At 45.9% G+C, this 26,062-nt stretch overlaps 1 long non-coding RNA gene across 1 annotated transcript in view; it reads right to left on the bottom strand.

Moving 5' to 3' along the window:
- The window catches only part of LOC137535705 (uncharacterized), a 37,389-nt gene extending 11,822 nt beyond the window's left edge, over positions 1 to 25,567 (bottom strand). The window contains exon 1 of the long non-coding RNA XR_011024456.1: positions 25,522 to 25,567. This is a non-coding gene — a long non-coding RNA (uncharacterized lncRNA). The remainder of the gene's footprint in view (positions 1 to 25,521) is intronic.
- Positions 25,568 to 26,062: the final 495 nt, after the last annotated feature.

Below are 26,062 nucleotides of genomic sequence, written 5' to 3'. Positions count from 1 at the left end.
AAAAAACGCCGCATGCCGCTTAGGCAGAGCGGCGGAATCCGCATTGGAGGCGGCTCCCGCACTCAGTTCACTGGATACATTGCAAGACAGTACTGGTGTGGCTGGGACTGATAGTCCACCAAAATTCAGACTTACACGCGCGCGAGCACAGAGGCAGAGTTTAAATAGCAGTTAGAAGGGTGTCGGCTGACCAGCTGGGTCAGCTGACAAATTCCACTGCTCTCATTGGACCAGCAATTAGGGAGGTCCTGGAAAGGTCCTAGAGTATATATACTGCTGGTTGTTCACTAGCTCCTTGTCTGGCGTGCGATCACATATGTGGGAGCACCCAGATCCGTAGTCAGATCCGTTAGTGTGCCGGGACCAGCTGGAGCTGTAATCCTACACTAAGATAGATTCTGTTGATAGCTAAAGTACTAGTTTGATTGTGATTATCTGTTATGACTTCCTGCCTGCCTTGACTATCCTCCTGAACTCTGATCTTGTACCTCGATATTTCTGATACTCTGTTGCCGAACCCCGGCTCGTTCCTTGACTCTGCTTCTGCCTCCTGATTTTGTACCCCGATATTTCTGATACCCCGTTGCTGAACCCTGCCTGTACTTTGACTCTGCCTTTGCCTCCTGATCCTGTACTTTATCTGTCCGTGTGTGTACGACCTGGCTTGTCCGACCTCGAGAACCGACCTTACCGTTAGAGGCGGTTCCTCGCTCTGTTAGCGATCCTTCCTCCTGAGGGTCACTTTCAGATATACCTTCCTACTGTCAGTCTGACTCCTCCCGTCTTGGAGAGCTCAGGTCTGCGGAAGGAATCTGTGCAGTACTCCTTGCTGCATTGAGGCCTTGTCCTCTAAGTGTTACAGTTACACCAAACACTACACTCTACTCAGGTGAACAGAGGTTAGTTTGTATATCGGATTATCGGTGAGACTGCAGATCACTTATAATCTGGTATATATCTGTATTTCCGGTGATGCTGCAGATCACCGGTAATCAGATACTCTCTGCGCCCACCGATCGTTACAATTCCGTACAGATCACTCGACAGAACTAAATATGTCACCACCTGTGATAAATATCACAATGTAATTCAGGGAGAGAAAAGATTTTACAATGCACAAACACTGACTAAATAATCTTTAAATGAATATAGTAAACAATTAGCAATTTTATCTATTATGTTGTTTTCACTACAGTTGTCCTTTAACCATACCTGAGACGAACCTCGGGTACAAAAATAAATACTTACCTAAGAAGAGGGAAACCTCTGGATCCTCTGGACGCTTTCCCCGACGTCCTAGTGCAGACTCCCAAAAGATTACCGATAAGCAGGGGCGTTGTTAGCCCCAAAGATCAGTGGCACGTGCCCCTGATCTATTCTGAGGTGCCCGGGATGTCCCCCGGGCAGAGTCAGCTGTGGTGCCTCAATGGCGGGCAGGCTGAGAGCTGTGATGCATCATCAGGGGTATGCTGTGTGCTATGGTGCTTCTATTTGGACATACTGGGTGCTGTGGTGCCATGCTGGGCACTGTGATGCCTTTATGGGGACATGCAGGGAGCTGTGGTTCTTCTATGGAGCAATGCTGGGAGTTGTAATGGAGTTGTGCTAGGAGTTGAGGACCGTGGGGGCATGGAAGGGGGTCCACTAGAAGGTTAGGGTATGCTATGGGGGAACTTTCGGATAACGTTGTGGCAAGCCAGCCTGCCCAGGGCCAGCAGAAAGCCAGACTAGCCAACACAGAAGCCAGTTAACTCTGCCTAGTTATGTTTAAATGACACTGTCTAGTGCTGTTAAGTTCAGTAAATGTGGCTCCACCCATGCTCACACCCACATTCTGGTGCATGGCCACACTCATTTTCCAGCTGGAGTGCCCAAAAGTGCCCCTGATTTCTGAGGATCCTAGCAACGCCCCTGCCGACAAGGGCTTGGTTGGTAGTAACACTGCTGTGCTCCCCTTTAGGCACGAGCACGGTCAGACTGTGCCTGTACCAATATGGTCGTGCCTGCGCATTAACCTCCCTGGCGGTTTGTTAAAATCCGCCAGGGGGCAGCAAATACCTTTTTTTTTCATTTTTTTTTTTTTTTTCCATGTAGCGAGACAATGGGCTCGATTCACAAAGCGGTGCAAAGTGTTAGCACCATGGTGAAAAGGCCCTTATCACGCCTAAAGTCACTTTAGGCATGATAAGAAGAAACTCGCGCGAAGTTGCCGCGCGTACGCGCGTACGCGCGTAAGTGCGCGCGCAACACCCGACGCTTCGCGCGAAGCTCCCATTAAGCCCTATGGGACTTTGCGCGCGCTCTTACGCGCGTACGCGCGAACGCGCTTACGCGCGGTAACTTCGCGCGAAGAGCAGGAAAAATCGGTGATAACTCAGTGGTGAAAAGGTCATCACGCCTAAAGTCTTTTAGGCGTGATAACTGGGTTATCACCGCTTTGTGAATCGAGGCCAATGTCTCGCTACATGATAGCCGCTGCTGAGCGGCATCCCCCCAGCCCCTCCGATCGCCGCCGGCGAACGGAGATCAAGAGATCCCGTTCAAAGAACGGGATCTCTTGGAGGGCTTCCCCCGTCGCCATGGCGGCGGGGCGGGATGACGTCACCGATGTCATCGACGTCGTGACGTCAAAGGGGAATCCGATCCACCCCACGGCGCTGCCTGGCACTGATTGGCCAGGCAGCGCACGGGGTCTGGGGGGGGGGGCGGCTGCAGCGACGGGTATAGCGGCGGATCGGCGGGCAGCGGCGGCGATCGGAGGTTACACGCAGCTAGCAAAGTGCTAGCTGCGTGTAACAAAAAAAAATTATGCAAATCGGCCCAGCGGGGCCTGAGCGGTGCCTCCCGGCGGCATAGCCCGAGCTCAGCTCGGGCTTACCGCCAGGGAGGTTAAGCCGGAATCCCTTGCATGAGTGGCTTAGTGCTACTGGGAAGCTGCGGCCATAAGAGGAGCTTAGCCGGGCAGCGGCAGAGGACAGCATGGACAGCCTCTGGAGGATCTAGAGCAGGCATGGGCAAACTCGGCACTCCAGCTGTTAAGGAACTACAAGTCCCACAATGCATTGCATGAGTCTGACAGCCACAGTCATGACGCATAAAGGCAAATGCATTGTGGGACTTGTAGTTCCGTAACAGCTGGAGGGCCAAGTTTGCCCAGGCCTGATCTAGAGGCTTCTCTCTCCTTATAAGTGATGAGCATGTATTTCTCATTATCCTAATCTTGCATTGTAATTTGCAATCTTGATGTGAAATCGTACTTTGTAATATCGGGAAAAATTGTAATTAATTTAGTTTGTAAATGTAATCAGGAAATGTAATTTTACATAATTCTCACATAATTTCAACTCAGAAAAATGACAATTTAAAAACATTTTTACTTTGCCTATTCAAAATTAATTTTCTTAAAAATTACAGGGTCTTTTTTAAAAAAAATGTCATTGCTACCAGTATTCACCTTAACATACTCTAGCGGTTAAAAGCTTTGCTATTATCTGATAGAGTAATCACAACATTATGCAACATTTCAAACAATTACACAAAACTACGAATGGATTACCCCAAATCCATTGAATCTCCAAATCATAATTACGCATAGCCATTAGTGATGGGCGAACATCCAGATGTTCGGGTTCGGCCGAACATGCCCCCGATATTCGGCATGTTCGGGCTGAGCCCAACCCGAACATGGCCCTTTGGGGCCCCTATAGGGTCCCAGCATAAAGGGAGAACATGCCCCGAGCGCGCGGGGGGGGGGGGTCGGAAATGCCCCCCACCCCTCCCCGCTAAGCTCTCCCTTCTGCTGGACCCTATAAAATTAAATCTAAGTCCCCCGAAGGTACCTTGCAGGCTGGCAGGAGGAGGGCAGGAAGCGGGCAGCCGGAGAGCATAGGCGCTAGTACCATCTGATACTTCCGCCCTCTCTCTGACGCACTTCCTGTTTACATTTGTAAGTCACGTCCAGAGAGAGCAGAAGTACCGCGATGACGCGTACAAGGGTACGCGTCATCTACATGATGACACGTACCCTCGTATGCGTCATCGCGGTACTCCTGCTGTCTCTTGACGCGACTTACAAAAGTAAACAGGAAGTGCATCAGAGAGAGGGCGGAAGTATCAGATGGTACTAGCGCCTATGCTCTCCGGCTGCCCGCTTCCTGCCCGCCTCCTGCCAGCCTGCAAGGTACCTTCGGGGGACTTAGATTTAATTTTATAGGGTCCAGCAGAAGGGAGAGCTTAGCGGGGAGGGGTGGGGGGCATTTCCGACCCCCCCCCCCCCCCGCGCTTTGGGCATGCTCTCCCTTTATGCTGGGACCCTATAGGGGGCTATGTTCGGCCGGACACGGCTGTGTTCGGCCGAACAAAGAAGGCCTGTTTGGGTTCGGACAGCGTGGCCGAGCACCACCCCGAACACCATGAGGTGTTCGGGGGGGTGCCGAACCGAACCCGAACAGGCCAAAATCCGGGCGAACCCGAACAGTGGCGAACACTGTTCGCCCATCACTAATAGCCATAATTGCAAAAAATGATGCAACATTTTGCATAATTGTAATTTGCAGATTATGATCATCACTTCTCCTTAGGTAAGTAGTTTGATGCCTTGGGTTCCTTTTAACAATATCACATTTATTTTCATTTTAGGCTACTTTCCCACCAAGACAATGCGTTTTAGGGGACGTTATGGTCGCATAACGTGCCCCTAACGCAACGCGTGGGGGTGTTGAAGTTGGACGTCAAATTGAGCTGCGTTATGCAGCGCTCAAAGCAGCCGCTCTAGGTTAGTGATAGGAAGTCCGGATCTTTTTAAGGATTCGGATCATTTGAATTGGATCATTTGAATCATTTTACTAGGGAAGCAGACTGGGTGAAATGACTAGCAGGACAGGACTTTCCCTGCACTGTACATTCTGTATGTTCCTGTTTCTTCCAGACAGACATCCACTCTGTGAACCGAATCTTTCATTGTGATGATCCGGATGATTCGACTCACAATAAAGAGCCGGATCAAATGAACGATTCGTTCATGATCCAGACAACACTACAGTCCCACCAGGAGTCCCCACAGTGCAGTGAATATTAATTAGCCATGTGGCTGGCCCCGGAGGAGGAGGGGAGACCTCCTCCTCCAACATTACTGAGCATGTGCAAACAGTCTAACGTGGCTTAGCCCAGTATAACGTACAGCATGATGCAGCACTTTGTTTAAACGTGCTGCGTTACTATGTAACGCAACGTGTGCACTGTGAACAGCACATTGATTTTACAGTGCTGTGAGTTAAGGCTGCGTTACTGGCTGCTGTAACGTGGGACTTTAACGTCCCACTGTGAAACCAGCCTTAAAGATCTATTCCACCTTTACATGGATTTACATTTCAAGGAATTTAGCAAACATGATTACATTTCTCATTTTTTATTGCAGAGGCAGCTGCAGCCTGTCCATGAGATTAGTGACATCACAAGGCCTGCCTGGTGTGTCAGTTTGCTAATTACGTCACGTCAGTACCAGGGATGGTCAGTGAGATGCAAATGATTTCAATATATATTTATATTTCATGTAAATAATATGCAGCTGGAAACTGGGCCGGTAAAATAACTCACTGTCAGTTTTGATTAGTCCGTCAATAAAAACTCTCCCTCCACCAGTCCACTGTTTGCTTAACGCATCCAACAACCCCTAAAACGTGAATTGTCGCACCCTGAATAGACACTGTAGACACTGAATTGTCTGGACCATCCATATTACCCCAAAACACTATATTACGTCAGGCTCATCTGTAAGTAATCACAAGTGTTATTTGATCTCTCCGCTGTGTCAGCACAGAAATTTGGCAGTCCTTAGCAGACACAGATAATATGTAAACACATGGGGCCTGATTCACAAAGCGGTGATAACTCAGTTATCACGCCTAAAAGACTTTAGGCATGATAACCTTTGCACCCCTGAGTTAGCACCGATTTGTGCTGATTATCGCGCGCAAAGTCCCATAGGGCCTAATGGGCACTGCGTGATTGCACGTGGAAAATTCGCGCGAGTTTCTTCTTATCATGCCTAAACTGAGTTTAGGCGTGATAAAGGGCTTTTCACTGGCGTGCAAACACTTTGCAATGCTTTGTGAATCAGGCCCATGATGTTAACCCTTTGTCTGCTTCCATGAAAGCAGGAAGTAGACACACTGCAGATTTATTGCAGAAGTTCTGTAAGTTGTAACAAAGAAATGTTTTCCTATAAAGTTCATTATTCCAAAAACATACAGATAAGTTAATTGGCTCCCTCTAAAAAAAAAAAAAAATTGGCCCTAGACTACAGTACTTACACTTCATAATATAGACATATGGCAATGGTAGGGATTAGATTGTGAGCTCCTTTGAGGGACAGTTACTGACAAGATATATATATACACTGTACAGCGCTGCGTAATATGTCGGCGCTATATAAATACTAAATAATAATAATAATAATAATAATATACTGTTGCTTAAATTTTAGAGCAGAGAGTAAGTTCTGAGTTCAGGTCCGCTTTGAGGGCAAGGTAGTATAGAGTGAATTGGAGGGTTATCAGGGCCGTAGCAATAGGGGGTGCAGAGTAGAGATGAGCGTAATGGCGTAATTACGATTTCAGGAAATTTCGCGTAATTAGTGTAATTACGTTTATGGCCGTAAGTACATAATCGTAATGAATAAGGATTTCGCGAAATTTCGCGTAAGCGTAATTTTCGCGTAATTTTCGCATTGCAATGGGTATTACAAAATTAATGCGTATGGCCATGCTCCCGAAGCGGAAAAGTTGACGCATGGATCAATGTTAGGTAGCCGCCGACTTTAAGGGTTAATAGCAAAGCCCCCTTAAATGCTAAGAGCCTCAAATTTGGAGAATAGATTAAGGAGATCAGAAAGAATAAGAGGAAAACATTTTTTTTTCAAAAAGACCTTATAGTTTTTGAGAAAATCGATGTTAAAGTTTCAAAGGAAAAATGTAAACATTTAAAAACCCGCCGACTTTAACGGTTAATAGCAAAGCCTGCTTAAAGTTTAGGAACACCAAATTCCCAGGGTATATTAAGGGGATCAGTGGGAATAAGAGGAAAACATTTTTTTCAAAAAGACCTTATCGTTTTTGAGAAAATCGATTTTTAAGTTTCAAGGGCGAAAATGTCTTTTAAATGCAGAAAATGTCAGGTTTTTTTGCACAGGTAACAATAGTGTATTATTTTCATAGATTCCCCCAAGTGGGAAGAGTTTTACTTACTTCGTTCTGAGTGTGGGAAATATAAAAAAAAACGATGTGGGGTCCCCCCTCCCAGACCTCTTTAACCCCTTGTCCCCCATGCAGGCTGAGATAGCCAGAATGCGGAGCACCGGCCGCATGGGGCTCCGCACCCTGACTATACCAGCCCGCATGGTCCATGGATTGGGGGGTCTCGGAAGGGGAGGGGCAGCCAAGCTTTCCCCTCCCCCTCCGAACCCTTGTCCAATCCAAGGACAAGGGGCTCTTCTCCACCTCCGATGGGCGATGGAGGTGGAGACCGCGATTTCCTGGGGGGGGGGGGGGTTCATGGTGGAATCTGGGAGTCCCCTTTAAAAAGGGGTCCCCCAGATGCCCACCCCCCCTCCCAGGAGAAATGAGTATAGAGGTACTTGTACCCCTTACCCATTTCCTTTAAGAGTTAAAAGTAAATAAACACACAAACACTTAGAAAAAGTATTTTAATTGAACAAAAAACATAACCACGAAAAAAGTCCTTTAATATTCTTCATTAACCAATAATACTTACCTGTCCCTTTAAATAAATGATCCCACGCAATATCCTCGGAAATGTTCTATCAGTTACAATGTAACAAAGTTATTACAATGTAACAACTTTTTACATTGTAACTACGCCGCACCCGACGTCACTCGCCGCTCAGCCGCCGCAGCATACACTTACGCGTCCGTGCAGGACGCTAAGTCCCCGCAGCTCCTGCTGTCCACCCCGCCCACATCTGTCACCCACATGTGGGTGACATGTGGGTGACATGTGGGAGAGGCGGGGAGGGCAGCGGGAGCTGCGGGGACTTAGCGTCCTGCACGGACCCGACAGAGCTCTGAGCTATATAGCTCAGAGCTCTCTAAAGCATCTTTGTATTTGGGCTCCAAGGAGCCCCATTGGTCCTTAGCAGACCAATGGGGTTCCTTCTGATTTGAAGGAACCCCATTGGTCTGCTAAGGACCAATGGGGCTCCTTGGAGCCCAAATACAAAGATGCTTTAGAGAGCTCTGAGCTATATAGCTCAGAGCTCTGTCGGGTCCGTGCAGCGCAGACGCGTATGCGGCGGCGGCGAGTGACGTCGGTTGCGGCGTAGTTACAATGTAACAAAGTTGTTACATTGTAATAACTTTGTTACATTGTAACTGATAGAACATTTCCGAGGCTATTTTGAGGGATCATTTATTTAAAGGGACAGGTAAGTATTAATGGTTAATTAAGAATATTAAAGGACTTTTTTCGTGGTTATGTTTTTTGTTCAATTAAAATACTTTTTCTAAGTGTTTGTGTGTTTATTTACTTTTAACTCTTAAAGGAAATGGGTAAGGGGTACAAGTACCTCTATACTCATTTCTCCTGGGAGGGGGGGTGGGCATCTGGGGGACCCCTTTTTAAAGGGGACTCCCAGATTCCACCATGAACCCCCCCCCCCAGGAAATCGCGGCCTCCACCTCCACCGCCCATCGGAGGTGGAGAAGAGTCCCTTGTCCTTGGATTGGACAAGGGCTCGGAGGGGGAGGGGAAAGCTTGGCTGCCCCTCCCCTTCCGAGACCCCCTAATCCATGGACCATGCGGGCTGGTATAGTAAGGGTGCGGAGCCCCACGCGGCCGGTGCTCCGCATTCTGGCTATCCCAGCCTGCATGGGGGACAAGGGGTTAAAGAGGTCTGGGAGGGGGGACCCCACGTCGTTTTTTTTTTTATATTTCCCACACTCAGAACGAAGTAAGTAAAACTCTTCCCACTTGGGGGAATCTATGAAAATAATACACTATTGTTACCTGTGCAAAAAAACCTGACATTTTCTGCATTTAAAAGACATTTTCGCCCTTGAAACTTAAAAATCGATTTTCTCAAAAACTATAAGGTCTTTTTGAAAAAAAAAATTTTCCTCTTATTCCCACTGATCCCCTTAATATACCCTGGGAATTTGGTGTTCCTAAACTTTAAGCAGGCTTTGCTATTAACCGTTAAAGTCGGCGGGTTTTTAAATGTTTACATTTTTCCTTTGAAACTTTAACATCGATTTTCTCAAAAACTATAAGGTCTTTTTGAAAAAAAAATGTTTCCTCTTATTCCTCCTGATCTCCTTAATATATTCTCCAAATTTGAGGCTCTTAGCATTTAAGGGGGCTTTGCTATTAACCCTTAAAGTCGGCGGCTTTTTTATATTATACGGAGCGTTACGGTTTAATGCGAAATTACGGCATGAACGAAACGCGAAATTACGCTTTGAAAATTACGCTTACCGTATTTTCAATTACGATTTTATTGGCAATTACGCTACCGTAATTTTGCATCGTAATCGCAAATTTCGCATGCGTAATTTTAGTAATGCGAAATTACGAAAATTTCAGCTCAACTTTAGTGCAGAGGACGACCGCATTGGAGCGCTTGGGCTAGAGGGACCCCAAGGGGCCCACCCTCAACCACAGTATTAGCTCTTTATTGGTCCTATGCTCATAATATTCACTTCTATAGATGCTTAGAATAGCACTGTTCCCCATCCCCTTCTTGCACCTCTGACACTGTGGCTGCCATGGGCAGGTATTGGTGTGGCCTATCAATTGTTATGCATAGAGTGCTTGGGGAGCCCCAATGCAAATTTGCACTGGGGCCCACAGCCTTTTAGCTACGCTACTGAGGGTTATCTCTCTCCTTCACAGGCTATCATTTGGAGAGGTTAAGTACTGGTAGAGACTGGTCATTATCCCTGGTGCATTGTCTACTGGTTATTATCTCCTGCTGAGTAGAATTAAGGTGGCCATACACTGGTCGATTTGCCATCAGATTCGACCAACAGACAGATCCCTATCTGATCGAATCTGATCAGAGAGGGATCGTATGGCTACCTTTACTGCAAACAGATTGTGAACCGATTTCAGCCTGAAACCGATCACAATCTGTTGTGGTGGTGCTTCCGCCGCTCCCCCCTCCCCCTCCCGAATACATTACCTGCTCCGCCGGCGCGACTCCCGGGTCTCTCTCCGCTCTTCTTCTCCGCTCTGGTCTCCGGCTCCAGCATGCTTCACTTCTTCCTGCCTGGCAGGAAGTTTAAACAGTAGAGCGCCCTCTACTGTTTAAACTTCCTGCCGGGCAGGAATAAGTGAAGGCATGCCGGAGACCAGAGCGGAGAAGAGCGGAGACGAGCGGGGGCAGTCGCGCCGGTGGAGCAGGTAATGTATGCGGGCTCTATTGCGTCGGTCGTCGGGCACTCGAACGCCGCTAGCGATGCGCTCTTTACCCGCGGGCGATCGACGGTAATTTTCCGCACGGCACGATCGACGGGATCGGACGAAATGAATCGAAATTCGGCGTGTAGCGCGAACGATTGGCAGCAGATTCGATCCCAGTGATCGAATCTGCTGTCGAAACGGCGGAAAATCGGGCCAGTGTATGGCCAGCTTTATGCTTCATTGCTAGGCAGATAGATGGGTAGATAGATAATTTCCAACATGTTGGAAATTATCTATCTGGCAGGTAAATATAACAGAAAATCTTACAGAAAATTGTATGGTGTGTACTAGGCATTATACTCAAAGGAAAATGCACATTCAAATCGCAAATGCAAAAAAAAAAAACATGATGTTACTAAAGAGGATGATATTATTCAATGAGTTCTCCTTGCAAGTGTTTCCCCACTGAATCGCAAATGTAATTCCAGTTAAATTTGTTTGCAATCGAGCCATGTGTTTATACTGCTACCTGTGAAAGTTGTCAATAAGTGATTTACTCAAAAAAACAACACATATATAAGTAGATAAATACTTGCTCTACTTATATAACATATGTATTGCACTGTCCACGTTTTGATTTCAGTGACTTTTATATAGTAAATAAAGAGAATTCTGTTTCACGCATTTGCCATCTTAATGCCCTCTGACTGAAGCCAATACTGATGTCATTTCCTCCCTTACTCCGGGAGGAGGGCAGCCAGCCGGCCAATGCAAACACAGACAGTCTTCAGACACTCCCACCCCACTCTACAATAGAAAGTGCATTGTCATTGTGTGACTGTAGCTTGAGAGCATCCATCTGAAAATGGCGCCTGTGAATAATAGCGCACAGTGTTGCCGCTAATCCGTTTGCCGCTTATCGCTATTTAACGTTAAAGCCTTGTTGTTATTTAGCGTTAAAGCCTTATCGTTATTTAGCGTTAACACACAGAACTCTAAGACCCCCTGTTGGTGCCTAACCCTAAGACCCCCCCCCTGGTGGTGCCTAACACTAAGACTCCCCCTGGTGGTTCCTAACCCTAAGACCTCCCTGGTGGTGCCTAACCCTAACCTTGACAGTGTTACATTAAATCCATTCACCGTTTTGCAGTTAAATAACGTCTGCAGTTTGGCTTATGTAGGGCGCTATTGATAAATAACGTTAGTGTGTGCCACTATTGATAAATAACGTTAGTGTGTGCCACTATTGATAAATAACGTTAGTGTGTGCCGTTTTTCTTCTTTTTTCCCTGTGCGCCATTATTATGCAGTACTAACGATAAATAGCGATAAGCGTATCTTTTTAATGCGGCGCCATTTTTATGCATAGGCGCTGTGCGCCATTATTCACTGATCCCAGCTTGAGAAGCATGAGAAATATTTGCCGATCAAAGAGGAACAGAGGTGTGGGAGGGGAAAACAGGAGGGAAAGAGGTGTCAGCCAATCAGGCTGCATTAGTTAAAGCGGATCCGAGATGAAAAACTAACTATAACAAGTCACTTGTCTATATTTCTTATCTAAAGTTTAGATCGTTTACACAGCAAATTTGGCTCCATACAGCTTCAACAGTTTATGATGATTTATTCCTGCGATACAATGAGGGCAGCCATGTTCTGTTTGTCATCATTACACAGGTAATCTGCAACTGCATCTCCACCCCTCAGCCTATGAAAAATTCACTCCCCCCTCCCCTCTGCCTCTGAAGTCTCTGGCTAGTAACCTCCTCCTGCTCCTGCCCAGACTGAGCTCCCATAAGCCCTTGCTACATGGGTCTGAGTGTCTTGGCGTTTTGGAGAAGCTGTGGGCGAGGCTTGTTAAGTTTATAGGCAATTTGAGTATTAAAACAAAACAAAAAAGTATTTGGCTTAAGGAATGCCCTATTACCTATATGTAAGGTACACAATTATGCATGTATAAAAGTTCATCTCGGATCCACTTTAAGTCTGAGGAGATCATAAGGAAGCAAAAAAAAGACAACCCAGCATGCACTGGAACTTCCTTTGTGCGGCAGATGTACCAAATAAGAGCCATGGAAACTGGGGCAAGATGTGTGAAGATGACACAGCTGTGTAGCTGATGAAGCCCTGTGTTGCTATGCGAGGTGGCTGAGGGACGAAGGAACAGCGTGTGACATTACAAGGCATGCGAGGGAACCACGCGAATAATGAATTTGGCTGTCTCTGGAGATGAGTTGATCCGCTGGGCAGATCACTTGCGCATCATCAGTGGGGGATTAGGCACCTCTGTACACACATCTGATTATCGTGTGTAGCATGTGTACCAGTGACATAACTAAAACTCATGGGGGCCCCCAGCGAAACTTTGGAGGGGACCCCAATGTTCACATCCCCCTCCCCTTGATGCTTTTTACAACCTGGCTCATAGAAACAAGTGTGGCCATCAGGACCTCACACCCATAACAAGTGTAGCCACAAAACACCTGATCTGAAGTGTAGTCCCTTGTATCGGAGGAAGGGAAGGTTGGTTAGCTGCTGCCCTCTAGTTACACCCTGATGTGGATTCTGGATTTGAACATAAAGTATTAACAAATGTTTTTTTAGTTATTTTCAGCTTCATACAATATTTTATACAATGCTGTAACAAAAGTGCAGTTATTTTTTATACATGGCGGCAACTTTGTTTCCCTGGTGTCTTCATGGCGGAATACTAACAAGCAAAGCTCCTCCCCCTCTTTTCCTCAGTGAGGCCTCGTTCACATGTAAAATCGTAATCACAAACGCAAGCGTTTTGCAATTTTGTGCGGAATTTTTTCCCCCTTCCCGGCGCGCCACTGCGCGCTGCGTTTTTGTTAAAAGCACTTTTCTAAGCACTTTTCCAGAGCGGTTTTGTCATCGCATCACTCTTTGACCCACAAAAAAATAAATACAATGTATTTATAAAAAAAAAAAAACGCAATCGCCGCATAAAGCGGTTTTGTGGATGTCTAGCGCTCTTCCTATACCTTCCATTTTAGCAAAAATGCCCCAAACATGGTACAGCCACCGCTTTGCGGAGCGTAAAGAGGCCGAAATGCGCTGATATGAACCTTCTCATAGAGATTCAGCGCACAAGCGTTTTGTGGGCGATTTAGAAAATCGCCTGCGCTAGGAAAAAGGGCAAAAACACTCTTAGTGTGAACGAGCCCTAAGACCTCCCTGAATTAATAAAAGATCTAGTTCTATAGCACCCTGACATTTTTTCCTGTACTCATGTCCAGGAGGACTCCTTAGTAGGGATGGGACAGCAAACTGGGCTGCTTTCACTTACCAAACTTATTTGCAGAATTGCTGCAAATTTTGCTTTAAAATGTGCCTTTTGCATTTTTTCATGAATTTGTCGGCAGATTTTGTGAGCAGTTAATAGCAACCCCCCCCATACATGATGCTATAATCATCAGTTTTGCCGAGTGTCATAAGTTGTGCCTTTGAGTTCTTCCTGCTGGCAGCATTTGCGGACTTTGCATGGACTTACATTGTCCACCAGCAAATGGATCTTCTCTTACTTGGAACTGTGCAGTTCTTTGGCTCGCCTGCAGGTGGAACAGGAACTCTGTAAACATTCTGAATGGTCACATGACCAACTTACAGCACATTTAAAGGACAACTGAGCGGATGCTGGATGCTGACATATTTAATTCCTTTTTTACACATTGCAGTTGCCTGGTTATCCTGCTGATCTATTTGGCTGCAGTAGTGTCTGAACAACACCAAAAACAAGCATGCAGCTAATCATGTCAGACCTGACAACAGTGGCGTAGCAATTTGTGGTGCCGAGGTCTCAACTGCACCGGGGGTCCCTGGACCAGAGGGGCCCAAGAGGAGCCCTCCTTCACCCATCTTATTAGCTTTTCATTGGTGCTATGCTGGTAATGAACACCTTTATATGTGCATTGCATTGTGATAATCCTTGACTAAGTGTTTCCTCTAAATACGCCTCTCTGACGCTGCAGCTGTCCTTGGTAGATTTTGAGCCTCTATATTAACCATTGATTGTCATGTCCAGGCGGCAGCTGGCATCAGGACATAGCTAGATCATTGTGCTAGTAGCCTTGTGATTCTGGTCATTGGCTCTTGTCCCCTGTGCCTTAATCCCTGCTCTTGATTATGTCATTCTCTGGTATCCACCCCCTGCCTGTCTGACTACTCTCTTGCTTTTCGTCTGTATTATCTGATGTTCTGGCTTTGACTCTTGTGGAATATATATATATATATATTATATATATATATATATATATAAATATACATACATATACACACAGTGGGTTGCAAAAGTATTCGGCCCCCTTGAAGTTTTCCACATTTTGTCACATTACTGCCACAAACATGAATCAATATTATTGGAATTCCATGTGAAAGACCAATACAAAGTGGTGTACATGTGAGAAGTGGATCGAAAATCATACATCATTCCAAACATTTTTTACAAATAAATAACTGCAAAGTGGAGTGTGCGTAATTATTCGGCCCCCTGAGTCAATACTTTGTAGAACGACCTTTTGCTGCAATTACAGCTGCCAGTCTTTTAGGGTATGTCTCTACCAGCTTTGCACATCTAGAGACTGAGATCCTTGCCCATTCTTCTTTGCAAAACAGCTCCAGCTCAGTCAGATTAGATGGACAGCGTTTGTGAACAGCAGTTTTCAGATCTTGCCACAGATTCTCAATTGGATTTAGATCTGGACTTTGACTGGGCCATTCTAACACATAGATATGTTTTGTTTTAAACTATTCCATTGTTGCCCTAGCTTTATGTTTAGGGTCATTGTCCTGCTGGAAGGTGAACATCCGCCCCAGTCTCAAGTCTTTTGCAGTCTCCAAGAGGTTTTCTTCCAAGATTGCCCTGTATTTGGCTCCATCCATCTTCCCATCAACTCTGACCAGCTTCCCTGTCCCTGCTGAAGAGAAGCACCCCCAGAGCATGATGCTACCATCACCATATTTGACAGTGGGGATGGTGTGTTCAGAGTGATGTGCAGTGTTAGTTTTCCGCCACACATAGCGTTTTGCATTTTGGCCAAAAAGTTCCATTTGGTCTCATCTGACCAGAGCACCTTCTTCCACATGGTTGCTGTGTCCCCCACATGGCTTGTGGCAAACTGCAAACGGGACTTCTTATGCTTTCTGGTAACAATGCCTTTCTTCTTGCCAGTTGCCACTCTACCATAAAGGCCAATTTTGTGCAGTGCATGGCTAATAGTTGTCCTATGGACAGAGTCTCCCACCTTAGCTGTAGATCTCTGCAGCTCGTCCAGAGTCACCATGGGCCTCTTGACTGCATTTCTGATCAGCGCTCTCCTTGTTCGGCCTGTGAGTTTAGGTGGATGGCCTTGTCTTGGTAGGTTTACAGTTGTGCCATACTCCTTCCATTTCTGAATGATCGCTTGAACAGTGCTCCGTGGGATGTTCAAGGCTTTGGAAATCTTTTTGTAGCCTAAGCCTGCTTTAAATTTCATAATAACTTGATCCCTGACCTATCTTGTGTGTTCTTTGGACTTCACGGTGTTGTTGCTCCCAATATTCTCTTAGTATTCTCTTAGACAACCTCTGAGGCCCTCACAGAGCAGCTGTGTTTGTACTGACATTAGATTACACACAGGTGCACTCTATTTAGTCATTAGCACTCATCAGGCAATGTCTATAGGCAACTGACTGCACTCAGATCAAAGGGGGCCAAAAAATTATGCACACACCACTTTGCAGTTATTTATTTGTAAAAAATATTTGGAATCCTGTATGATTTTCGTTCTACTTCTCATGTGTACACCACTTTGTGTTGGTCTTTCATGTGGAATTCCAATAAAATTGATGCATGTTTGTGGCAGTAATGTGACAAAATGTGGAAAACTTCAAGGGGGCTGAATACCTTTGCAACCCACTGTGTGTGTGTGTGTGTGTGTGTGTGTGTGTGTGTGTGTGTGTGTGTGTGTGTGTGTGTGTGTGTGTGTGTGTGTGTGTGTGTGTGTGTGTGTGTATATGCAAAACTTCATGAGCATGCATGCGAAAATTCATTTTCTCCAACTGCATTGAAGTCAATGGGCATGTCACATAGATGACTATCTTGTGTGAGTCAATGCAAAATGTTGCATTCAGTTAAAATTATTTACAATATTATCTGTCCAATATGTATGAAATTTCGCATTGTGATTTTGTATTATGATTGTAAATCGCAAATTTCATTTCAAAATTACTACTATCCTTAAATTATATTCCCCTCACTGCTGCTCAATAGTGTAATTTCTGTTTTATTGACTTTGTCGTAATAAATGTATTTGTCTTTGTGTTTGCTACATACCCCTTTTGTGTAAGTCTAGTTATTGCCCATTACCAGTAGTATGCTGCCATGGAAACACCAGGGAAACAGGAAAATTGTGATACTGGCTAATTTTCCTTTCCTAGTCTATGTTCATGGCAGCATACAGGCACACCCTTTCTTTTTTTCCCCTTTTTTTTTTTTTTTTTTTTTTTAGCTTAGTAAGCTTCTGACACAATTTAGAAGGTTAGGGTGCTTAAAGAGGAGCTGTCAGCCAAACTATCTCAGAAAAAAACACACACGTATAAGTAGATAAATACTTGCTCTACTTACATAACATATGTATTGCACTGTTCACGTTTTGATTTTAGTGATTTCTCTACAATAAAAAAAGAGAAAATCCTTCTTAGCATTTCCCATATTAACTGTGTCTATTTTGAAGCCAATTCTGATGTAATTTCCTCCCTCACTCTCCTCTGCCTGATTTGCCCGCTCTTCACCATAGAAAGTGCATTGTCTTAGCCGATCAAAGAGGAACAGGGGTGTGGGAGGGGAAAACAGGAGGGAAAGAGGCTTCAGCCAATCAGGCTGCATTAGTTAGGTCGGAGGGGAAGTATAGAAGAAAAAAAGGACAACCCAGCATGCCCTGCAACTTCCTTTTTGTGTACCAAATTTTGTGTGTACAAAATAAGAGTCAGGTAAACTGGGGAATGATCATTTATCAACAAGAAAAGTAATAGAGATTTTAACTTTTGGATTGCCTGGTTAGCATCCTTATTACTTGTTTACCAGATAAAAATGAAGAATTTATTTTTTATTTTATGCCCGACAGTTACACTTTACCACAGTTAGTTTTATTATTATTATTATTATAATTATTATTCATTTAGGGATGTTCTACTGAGTTAAACAGGGGGCAGAACTTTGTTCATTAGCATGCTGCCATGGAGTTACAATGAGGGCACCTGGTTTGTTTGGACTTTGCTACTGAACTGAACTGAACTGAAACCAAGAACTTTATGAGTTTTCCCAGAAGGACATATTCCCACGAACTCTAAGTATCTTCTCCCTTTTATTTTCATACTGGCTATTAATGTTTCCATAATTGTTGATTTTAATGATTTTCTGTATATATTAATTATGTATATTGCGATTTAATAAACGGCGCTAACGTCATTTGTTCAGCTACCCTGCTATTGAGCCGCACAAACTGAACCCTGACTTCTGAAGAGTTGCTACTATTGTTGCTAGCTAGACAGAATAGAGTGTGTTTAACCGTTTTATTTGTAGGTCTAGAATCAGCCAGTCAGTGGGCTCCTCTGTCCCATGGTAACAGAGGTGGTGGCAGTTATACCCTGAAATAGTGTGTAGTTTGTAATTACCGTAACTCACAGGCTCCCTTCTAGTCGGTCTGCGGCCAAATTCCCAGCGGTTTCTGCGCACTGATTGCGACCACACCTTGCATGGTCTGTGTGCTGAAACCGATTGGAAGGCATTTTGTGGTCTGGCCACTAGGGGTCTTGTGACTACTGCATAGTGTTGGGCGAACACCTGGATGTTCGGGTTCGGGAACGTTCGCCGAACATGGCCGCGATGTTCGGCATGTTCGGGCCGAACCATGAACTCCCCGAACATCACGCTTTTGGGGGCCCTATGGGGTCGCAGGCATAAGGGGGGAGCATGCCCGATCGCGGGGGGGGGGGGGTCGGAAATTCCCCCCACCCCCTCCACTAGCGCTCCCCCCTCTGCCCGCTTCCCCATACAAAAGTTTGACGAAAGTAAAATAGTACCGGTGGTGGTGGCTGGCTGCTGCAGTGGCTGGCTGGCACTATGACTGAGGAGGAGGAGTCAGAGTAGGACGCGTGGAGGGAGGCCGGGCAGCGGGCGGTTCAGCGGTAGTACCCTTGTGGTACTTCCGCCCTTTCTCTGACCTCACGTCGTCTGCATACGAGGGTACGCGTCACGCGTACCCTCGTATGCGTCATCATGCAGAGGACGTGAGGTCAGAGAAAGGGCGGAAGTACCACAAGGGTACTACCGCTGAACCGCCCGCTGCCCGGCCTCCCTCAACGCGTCCTACTACTCCTCCTCCTCCTCAGTCACTTCATAGTGCCAGCCAGCCACTGCAGCAGCCAGCCACCACCACCGGTACTATTTTACTTTCGTCAAACTTTTGTATGGGGAAGCGGGCAGAGGGGGGAGCGCTAGCGGAGGGGGTGGGGGGAATTTCCGACACCCCCCCCCCCCCCGCGATCAGGGCATGCTCCCCCCTTATGCCTGCGACCCCATAGGGGGGCCGTATTCGGCCGAACAGGTCCCTGTTCGGCCGGGCATTCAGCAGTTCGGGCGAACCCGAACAGTTTGGCCGAACACCACCAGGTGTTCGGCCGAACTCGAACATCACCCGAACAGGGTGATGTTCTGCAGAACCCAAACAGTGGCGAACACTGTTCGCCCAACACTACTACTGCATTCTTTTGCAACTTGTATCATTGTTAATTGTATGTGTTGCGCATCTGTCCTCTGTCCTCTTATACTATGTCTATGCCCAGGGGCGTCTGTGTCATTAGGCAACTATAGATTTTTGCCTATGGCGCTGTTGGTGGTAGTGGGCGCTCTCTCGCCGCTCTGTGCGTGTTTTTTTTCTTTCTCTTTCAGCCAGGTCGGCGCCGGCTGTGACAGGCAGCTCAGCCTGTGCCCGGCGCCGCCTACTGGTCCGCCCCCTTCCTCTCCTCCTCAGAGCGAGCAGCACGCACGTTAGGTATTATGTGCGATGCCGCTGCCTACTGGTCCGCCCCCTCTACCCGCCCCCTCTCTGTACAGAGCGTGCGATCGTCGCACGCTAGTTTGACACGTCGGCGCTGCCCCTACCTCCGCGCCCCGCCTGTCACACGTATTCGCCGCCGCTGCAGATAGATCGTCGGTCGGGGAGAGGAGTCTTCTGCAGGTGAGTAAATACTTTTCTTTTTACAGGTTTAGTGAAACACTGCCCGCATTAGGATAATTTTCTGGGGAACGCTGGCCACATTACGATTATTTCCTGGGGAACGCTGGCCACATACGATTATTTCCTGGGGAACGCTGGCCACATGACGATTATTTCCTGGGGAACGCTGGCCACATTACCATTATTTCCTGGGGAACGCTGGCCACATTACGATTATTTCCTGGGGAACGCTGGCCACATTACGATTATTTCCTGGGGAACGCTGGCCACATACGATTATTTCCTGGCCTGGGGAACGCTGGCCACATTACGATTATTTCCTGGGGAACGCTGGCCACATTACGATTATTTCCTGGGGAATGCTGCCGCATTACGATTATTTCTTGGGGAACGCTGGCAACATTACGATTATTTCCTGGGGAACGCTGGCAACATTACGATTATTTCCTGGGGAACGCTGGCCACATACGATTATTTCCTGGGGAACGCTGGCCACATGACGATTATTTCCTGGGGAACGCTGGCCACATACGATTATTTTCTGGGGAACGCTGCCACATTAAGATTATTTCCTGGGGAACGCTGGCAACATTACGATTATTTCCTGGGGAACGCTGGCCACATTACGATTATTTCGTGGGGAACACTGGCAACATTACGATTATTTCCTGGGGAACGCTGGCCACATACGATTATTTTCTGGGGAACGCTACCACATTAAGATTATTTCCTGGGGAACGCTGGCAACATTACGATTATTTCGTGGGGAACGTTGGCAACATTACGATTATTTCCTGGGGAACGCTGGCCACATACGATTATTTTCTGGGGAACGCTGGCCACATTAAGATTATTTCCTGGGGAACGCTGGCAACATTACGATTATTTCCTGGGGAACGCTGGCCACATACGATTATTTCCTGGAGAACGCTGGCCACATTACGATTATTTCCTGGGGAACGCTGGCCACATTACGATTATTTCCTGGGGAACGCTGCCGCATTACGATTATTTCCTGGGGAACGCTGGCAACATTACGATTATTTCCTGGGGAACGCTGGCCACATACGATTATTTCCTGGGGAATGCTGGCCACATTACGATTATTTCCTGGGGAACGCTGGCCACATTACGATTATTTCCTGGGGAACGCTGGCCACATTACGATTATTTCCTGGGGAACGCTGCCGCATTACGATTATTTCCTGGGGAACGATGGCCACTTTATGATTTATTATCTGGTGAACGCTGGCCACATTACGATTATTTTCTGGTGAACGCTGGCCACATTACGATTATTTCCTGGTGAACGCTGGCCACATTACGATAATTTTCTGGAAACGCTGCCGCATTACGATTATTTTATGGTGAATGCTGGCCACATTACGATTATTTTATGGCGAATCATTGCTGCGTTATGATTATTTTCTGGTGAAAGATTGCCGCATTACTTTTATCTCATGAAGAAACATTGCTGCATTACGATTCTTTTCATCAGGGGGGCAACCCAGGGGGGGGGGGGGGCGCCACAGGTTTTCTCGCCTGGAGTGACAAAATGGCTAGAGACGCCCCTGTCTATGCCATACTATGTCTATGTCAATTCCGAGTATAGCTCTGCTGTACTTGGCGAAATAAAGTGATTCTGAGGGAGTAAGATTACAGACAGGTGAGTAAAGATTACAGACAGGTGAGTATCACTAATATTAACCCGCTATTACATACGCTTAACACTAACCTCTCCACTACGTACATCTAACACCAAGCCCCGACTTACACCTAACACTAACTAGTAACCACCACCTCTCCCAGCTCTTACATACCACTGTAATGTAAGGCTCGGCACCCGCTGTAGCCGAACACTGACAACAAACGAACCCCCTGGTGCTTGCTTGGAACCTACAGACTATCGCTGGAGCCGAATGGCACTCAGCTATACTATAGCTGAGCATCCTTTAGGGAAACAGCACCTCTAGCCAGAGATCCCACCCCACACCGCCACTAGCCTATAGCAGTGTTTCTCAACATTTTATTGTTATGTACCCCTTTTAAAACCCTGTACACACCAACTACCCCCTAGCATAGTAAACATTATCACAAGTACTCCTTGACAAATATATATTTAATCATAGTACATGATAATTAGTTCTAAACAATTTCCAAGCATTTACTATTGCTTTTAATTAGCTTAAATACTTATTTGGTGTTGTTTAAATAAGATTTATCATTTTCTAAAACTCTAAATTTGTTCTTGGTTAAAGGTGAACTGTGGCAAAAATTGTAAAACACATACAAATAAGAAGTGAATTTCTTCCAGAGTAAAATGAGCTATAACTGACTTTTCTCCTATGTTGCTGTCACTTACAGTAAGCATTAGAGATCTGACATTACCAACAGATTTTGGGCTAGTCCATCTCTCCATAGGGGACTCTCAGCATGGCCTTTATTCTTTATAAAGACATTCCCTGAAAAAGATTTATACAATGATGCTGGACAGCCTCCCTGCTCCCTGCACACTTTTTTTGCCAAAACCTGTCGGTAATGTCAGATTTCTACTACTTACTGTAAGTGACAGCAACATAGGAGAAAAGTAATTTATGGCTCATGTTACTCTGGAAGAAACGTACTTCTTATTTTTATATGTTTACATGTATTTAAAATGATAAGATTTTCGTGAAATAAGTCCTTTAGGTATATCGAGCCCGAGAACCCACTGGAACCATCAGAAGCACCCCCTGAAGTACCCGTACTACATGTTGAGAACCTACATAGCCGCTAATTACAGTATCCCCTATAATGGCACCCAAATCCCCAGGTGCACCTCGTGCCCATTTTGATTGTTCTGTTATTATTAGTTAATGTTTTCTGCACAGGGTATTCACCAATGATACGATAGACATCCCTGTATTCATGTGCTGTCTTATTGGAAAAGTTTTATACTAGAGAAAGGTGCACTTTAAGCCTGAAACAGATAAACTTGTAAGAAGTCGTATAACACAATTCCATCCCCGCTCCACGCTCGGCGTTCAGCGCCTCGCAGACACATAAATCCCTTCCACTCGGCTGCCATGAACCAGCTTCTGTTTAGCCAATTAATTCTTTTCCTGCTTCTTCTTGTTTAATCTGCTCAACTCCAGCGCAGCAACGCATTAATAACAGGGGAACCAGATGAAGAGTTACGGGCAGGGAAACATATTAGAGAGAAAAAAAAGTAATATTAATCAACACATTGGCAACCTGCAGCAGCGAGGAAGGGGCCAGTGCAGCGCATTCCAAAGAGAGACAGGCCTGTGAGGAAAGAGGAACTACAGAGAAAGTCTGACAAAGTCATCATGCTGTTCAGGCTGCCGGGAGAGGAGGCAGGTGGTGTTAGAACCAGTGATGTAACTGCAAAAAATGCCCCCCTCTTCTCCACAGCACCTCCATCCCCATGTTCTTCCTCATTTAAAGAGGAACTTTATTCCAATCAGTAGTTGATACCCCTTTCCCATGAGAAACCTCTATCTTTTCTCTAATAGATCAATGGGAAGGGGGGTCTGTTTGGCTGTAATTGTATTGAGACCCCTCCCACAGAGTGACATCTTGACCATGGTCCTGACAGTTTGCTGCCTGTGACCCTTGTTGCATTGTGGGAAATAACTTATTTATCCAACTGCCAAGCAAGCAGCATCTCCCTCTGTGCATAGAACACTCAGTAACAAACATTCCGTAAAGATAACCGGGCAGAACTAACCATCACCACCAGTGATACATTTCAGAATGTAAATCAGGGAGAGGAAAGATTTTACAATGGGCAAACACTGACTAAGTAATCTATACATAAATAAAAAATAAATACAAAATCTAAAACATAGTCTAAATTGCTGGCCAAAAAAGTAGTCTTAATCATGTGAGGCGCAAACAGAATATGGTTGGGCCCCGCACGGTGGGCAACATAGGACAGGTAATGTATAAATGCGCACATGGGGGCACATTTATATACTGGAGGGCAGCTGGGAGGCGGATTCAGCCAACTCCCTAGAGATTTCATGCTAAAATTGATCAACAGTGCTGGGTTTTGTTGCTCATCCCGACATCGCTCGCCAATCAACCACAATGGCCTGAATTCTTGCAGCATGTCTGATCAATACATGCAATCAATTTTGGCCAGAAATTGGTCATATTATCAATCGTCCATGCTCTTGGCAGCACCGATTTTCATCAGATTCAATTCATATCCAGTAGGTCGATCGCGACTGACTGCTGGTTAAATTGTGGCCACACGACCGTGTCCCATCAAATTCTGCTGCCAGCGCTGCTTGCGGCCAATCAGGAAAGGGATGGGGAGGGGAGAGGCGTGGCTGAAGAGGAGAGGCAGGTCTGCCATAATGCGGCACAACACTTCTGCCCACATACATGCACGCTTGCTGCACGCCAGAATGAACGCCTGCTCGAGCGCTCCCTCAGCTGTCGGCTCGCTCAATTGCCCTCCAGCCAGCCGCGGCTGAAAGAGGGGAGACTGGAACGAGCCGTAGACAACGCCGCTGGAGGGAGGTAAGTAATAACTGTATTGATGGCACCTATACTTAATCCCAATCTACACGATACGATTCTTTGTGCAAAACAATGGCAAATCGAATTGAATCAAATCAAATCCCAATCGGACATGTCGGATTTAATCGGATCATAAATAGGATCATAATCGAATCACACAAAGAATCGTATTGTGTAGATGGGGCTTTAGATATCTATACTAGAGGTACCTATACTTAGCTACCTATACTGGAAGCACCTATACTTTGCTACCTACACTGGAGGCATCTATACTTAGCTACCTATATTGGAGGCACCTATAGTTACCTACCTATACTTGAGGCATCTATAGTTACCTACCTATACTGGAGGCACCTATACTTAGCTACCTATACTGGAGGCACCTATACTTAGCTACCTATACTGGAGGCACCTATACTTAGCTACCTATACTGGAGGCACCTATATTAGCTACCTATACTGGAGCAGACCGGTTGACCGGACCGGATCGGATCCAGACCGTTTGCATCAGGTATGAATACGGCTGCGATCCGGATCCGTTTGGTAAAAGAGATAACAAACTATAAAATATTGTTGGGGTCTGGGAGGTCAGCAGAAGGTGCACCTGTAGAATCAGGTCCTCCGCTGTGTAGGGCCTCACCTCCACGTCCGACATACTGCCAAACAGCTCCAGCACAAAGTCACTGCTGCTCCACTCCATAAATGCTGGGCCCATGTGTCCCCATCCAAAATGGCCGCTAGAAAACGGATAGGAAGTGGGGTAGAACGTCAGGTTTTTATAGCCAGTGTGTTCTGTGCTTTCCGTTTCCCATTGGTTTCTATGCACGGATGGTGCAGTCAGGCTCCGGTCCGGGTGCGTCAGCCGGATGATCCGGACCCAAAAAATAGCGTATGTTGGAAAAGTGTCCGGAGTCCGGTTCCGATCTGGCTCCGGTCAGTACGGAACGGACGCGTGTGAACGGACGCATAGACTTTGCATTGCTATGCGGAACGTCCGTTCCGTTTGTACAGTATACGGTCCGGATACGAACAGGCGAATCCGGACAGCGAACGCTAATGTGAACCGGGCCTGAGACAAAAGAAACGTGTTTGCTTCTAGGCAGGAAGGTTAATCATCATAAAACATTCTTTTCCTGTGTCTGTTTATTTCCCGTTGTCTGACCTCTGCAAATAGACCCAATTCTTGTGATTGTAAAGAAGCCTAAGGACCCTTCTAACCTGAAAACAATTGCGTTTCTAGCTGTGTGAGTTAAAAAAAATAATTACAGATCAAACACAGGTAAAATGCAGCATGCAGCGCAAACATTGCATAGTGGATAAGGGCACCGTGATTACCTACCATGTTTCTTGCAGTGCCACTGGAATCAGCAATTTATGTGCGATCTAAAAACGCAATCAAACATGGTCATGTTCCTATGTACAGTATGTGTTCACAAATAAACGGTGTACATTGCCAGTCTAGACAGTCAGATAAAATATAGATAGAAACTGATTCAAAACTTACAAGACAAGACAGGACAGGACTGGATCAGAAATCTACAGATTTATGTGTGAACCAGGTTTTACACTACCGATTCCAATACGATTCCAATTTTTGATGCAATCAGAAAAAGTTGTGATTTGCAGTAAGGCTAGGTTCACAGTAGAACATTTCAGCGCTGCATTATAAAGTCTTATAACGCAGCTTACCGCAATGCAATTTAAACTCTATGCGACGTTCACAGTGCGACGTTAGCAACGTGTAGTCTTATGATACTTTTTTGTTGAGTTGTGTTGTAATGTTGCGTGTCATCTTTACAACGCAATGTCCCAATGTGAAACTGGCCTAGAAGAGCAATTTACAGTGCAAAAGATGCCTGAGGCTTTTTTTTACACTGCAA

This window comes from Hyperolius riggenbachi, chromosome 10, assembly GCF_040937935.1.
Source record: "Hyperolius riggenbachi isolate aHypRig1 chromosome 10, aHypRig1.pri, whole genome shotgun sequence".
Classification (NCBI taxonomy): domain Eukaryota; kingdom Metazoa; phylum Chordata; class Amphibia; order Anura; family Hyperoliidae; genus Hyperolius; species Hyperolius riggenbachi.
Note: the sequence above shows the minus strand (reverse complement) of the source record. Positions and strands in the feature narration are given on the sequence as shown.